Source organism: Verticillium alfalfae, genomic scaffold (assembly GCF_000150825.1).
Source record: "Verticillium alfalfae VaMs.102 supercont1.5 genomic scaffold, whole genome shotgun sequence".
NCBI classification, from domain to species: domain Eukaryota; kingdom Fungi; phylum Ascomycota; class Sordariomycetes; order Glomerellales; family Plectosphaerellaceae; genus Verticillium; species Verticillium alfalfae.
The window spans coordinates 2,317,539-2,321,085 of NW_003315034.1; positions in this window are offsets into that span (position 1 = coordinate 2,317,539).

Here is a 3,547-nt window from a genome sequence, read left to right on the forward strand (position 1 = left end):
CTCACGATTCGGGCTGACGAGAGGTTGACGCTTGCCCAAACTGGCCTGGTATGGGTTTGAGAGGGAGACGAAGTTCACCACTCTCAGGTCGTGCCCAGAAAACTAGAGGACCAATAGCAAGCTGTGAGAGCCCAGAACAGATTTCATCGCCGCGGGGATCGCGTTCGAGATGGATCTTCAAAGGTGGTATCTTTTGCGCGCAGCTCGCCGAGCAACCAGGCTAGAGCCAAATGGTGAGTCGTGCGCACAGACAGGGTCGGCAGCCTGATATCAACAGGGCAATTGAATAGCGACAGCTCGTAAGCGAGCTGGTCCCCTGATGTGCGTCGTGCTGGAGCTTTGGTAGTGGGGGAGCTCTTCAAGAAACATGTTTCTTTAGCGTTGCACCGACTCTCATCCTGACTACAGGTTCGCCCTGTCAAAGGGAGCATCTACCAGAATTCATAGGCAGACCAGTACGGCTTTCAGATGGGTCTTACGATTCGGGGTTTAGATGAGGGTAGAGCGAGTACCATGTAGGCTGTTCGAGGCTCTAAGCCCCGTCTTCAAGGAGGTTATGCTGCTACTCTATTCGAGGATCACGGGCGTCTGGGGGTCCCTGGGCCTGTGACTCTGCAGTTCGCTGTCACATCCGCTCCTCAGCCAGCCGGGCAGCATCCTGCAGTAAGCCCCCCGCCCAGTGCTAGGGCTGCGCCGCACTCGGAACCGCCGTCTGAGATGAGATGCCATGAAGGAGTGAGGGGGAGTGAGGCAAGGCAGACCAATGGCGATAGCGAAATGGCCAATCCTCGAGTGACTGTCCTTCTTTCCGAAGACCTTGATGCACCGGAAGCCGGCCGTTTCGGTATGAAGAACGCCGTGGCCGTGTACTGCTGACGATGACTGAAAACCACGTGGATCCAGAGCAGCTATTGCGGCGATGGATTGTGTGGAGATTTAGCCAGCGTTCTTTCATGAGCTCTCGAAGTGTCTTGCTTTAAACGGCATCTCTGTCTCGGGTGTTTGTGCACCTCGCGGACATGAGCTCTCGGCTCCCTATCCACAGGTAGGGAGAGGCTGCGCTGGAGATAAATTTTCCCGGCTCGGTTGAGAATTTGACGCTGCACCCGCACAGCTTGCCCGATCCAAGACCAAGGTCCGTGGACGACAGCTGCCAGATACGGCATGCGTGAGACGAGGGAGGGTTGCGTTGGGACGATCTTCACTCAATTGGCAACCCGCCTGGACGTCGTAGAATTCTCCCGAGCCTCCCCCCCGCGGTCACCGACGCCAACAAACGAGCCAGAGAAAGCCTGTCACAGGTGGAGGTGCTGGGTCGAATTGGCAACCCACGGACTTAATGACCTCTTTACTCGTCCCATCAATTCATCGGGTCGTCTGCCTGGGCGTCCCGTCCCTTTCAAGAGAAGCTCTCTCGTGATCTGTACTCCGCAGTCTCGAATCGGAATTGGTGTGAAACACCAAAGTGGTACTGCAAGGGTTGTTTTGTGTCAAAGAGCCAGCCGCTCATGCTGCCATTACAGGGCCCAGGGCCCAAGAGGATGAATGGCCAGGCCCGGCCGTTGGAGGACCAGACCCGCTGCGGTCCCTGAGGACATGGAAAGGATTGAAATGATGGAGAGGCCTGTCAGTGTCCCCGAATGTGGAGGAGGTCTCGTCGGTCGGCACGTCTGTCCGCCAGGGAGAGGGGAATAGAGTGAAAAAAAATGAAGAACCGAGCCAAGGCTATTGAGACCCCATATGACGACGGCATGATGGGAAAGTGCGGTGCGCGACGAGCAAGCGCATGGTTTGTTTGTTTGGTCTCACACCCACGTCGACCAGACGTCAGACAAGCTGGAGAAGGAGGAGGAACCCACAGACAGGAGGCGTTCGTGCTGTTCGATCCCGCCTGCCTTGCCGCTCCCGTTGTTATGCAGGAGCAGGAGGATCCAGTGCAGGAAATCCAGGTGCAAGTCTGCTGCAAGTGTTACGAGTGCAGCTGGGCACAGGCGTCCTGGGTAGGTGCAAGTCTACCACCACAACGCCTATACACGCGGGCAGCTGCAGCGGAGTGGAGAGGTCATGGGAGCTCCTGCCTTGCGACTGGTGCCTCTAGTGGCCATCTGCAGCAACTTTCATCGGGCTGCAGGGACACTGCTGCATGGCATTGGAGCATGAGCGAGCAAGCATGAGAAGCATGAACATGCTTTGTGCGTTGTGCCTTGCTTGATCTGCTTGTTCCTTCCTCCACTTGCCTGCTCCCCCTGTTCAGTTGTGATGTGATCTGCCTTGTTTTGTTTTGATGTTATCCGTTTCCGGACAGCTGTCAAGGAAAGACACACAAAGACCAAGGTGGACAGCAACGTCAAAGGTGCGCAACTCGATCGATAGGCCACCTCGAACAAAGGGTGCTACTCAAGATTGCTTTCAAGATTGCGGTTCCAAGTCTGCAGCCTCGCTCTACGTCATGCTCCCTTGGGTCCCTTTGGGCGGTTCCCTTCGGTTGACTTGGCTGCTCAGGGAGGGAGGAGAAATTACTTGTCTGGAAACTGACAGTGGTCCTCGCCCAATGCTACGACACAGCCAGCTGGCAGCAGGACACATGCACCGATCGGACGACGCACGGCCCCGCGCTATTCGTCGGAGTGCAACCATTTGACACCGTCCGCTTGTCTGGTATGTCGGCACAGCTGGCACGCGTGCGTTATGCCGTACTCTGCCTATCCATGCTTTGAGACTGAAGAGAAAAAACGGCCTTAAATTAGGTGGAGGAGAAAAAAAAAAGGGAAGCTCCCCATGCAGTGGGTTTCTACACGGCCGAACGAATCTCCAAGGGACCGCCCCGTCTTCTAGCCGACCCAACGGTTAGGAATGTAGTTAAAAGTGTCGTCGAGGAAAAGGGGATTACCCTGTCGTCACACTCATTCGCGTGTGCCGTCCCCCGTCAGCATCCACCATGATGACCTCAAAGGAGTGAATGGCCGTCAAAGTGGGCGGGATGACGGGCTGCCGGTTGCCCTGTGCGAGAAAACGGGGCGGGGATAGGGCCCGGCAGTGGTGATGGTAAGGCGATGCATAGGTGACGAGGTAAGGTGAAGTATGGTGAGGATGAGAAGCTGGGGCCCTGTCACAGATGTTCAGTTGGTCTGGTGGGCGTCGACTCACCGCTCCTTCCTAGGGGGGAGGAGGGCATGGACTGGGAGCCCGGACTGGGAGCCCACGGGAGCGTGCTCGTCAAATCGCTCTCGCACCCTTCTCTCTCCCCGTCCTTCTAATATCCACCAGGAAACCGCAGGCCTGGTTGCTGTGGAAAAGCGCTGGCGCCCTGAACCTGGACTGCCCGTTGCCAGCCCGGCGCCAGTGGACACTGACTGTCGCCAGTGAGTGGCTCGGTGGATGAGAGCAAGGCAACGCCGAAGCGTGACGCGCCACACCAGCGCTTGTGAGCTCAGGGCGAGGCCGTTCTTTGACAGTCGGAAGTGGAGACGCTTGTCCAGCCAGCCACGACGCCCCAAATCCGCCTCGCTTGAACGGAACCCCTTGTAAATGCTCATCCGAATTTGGG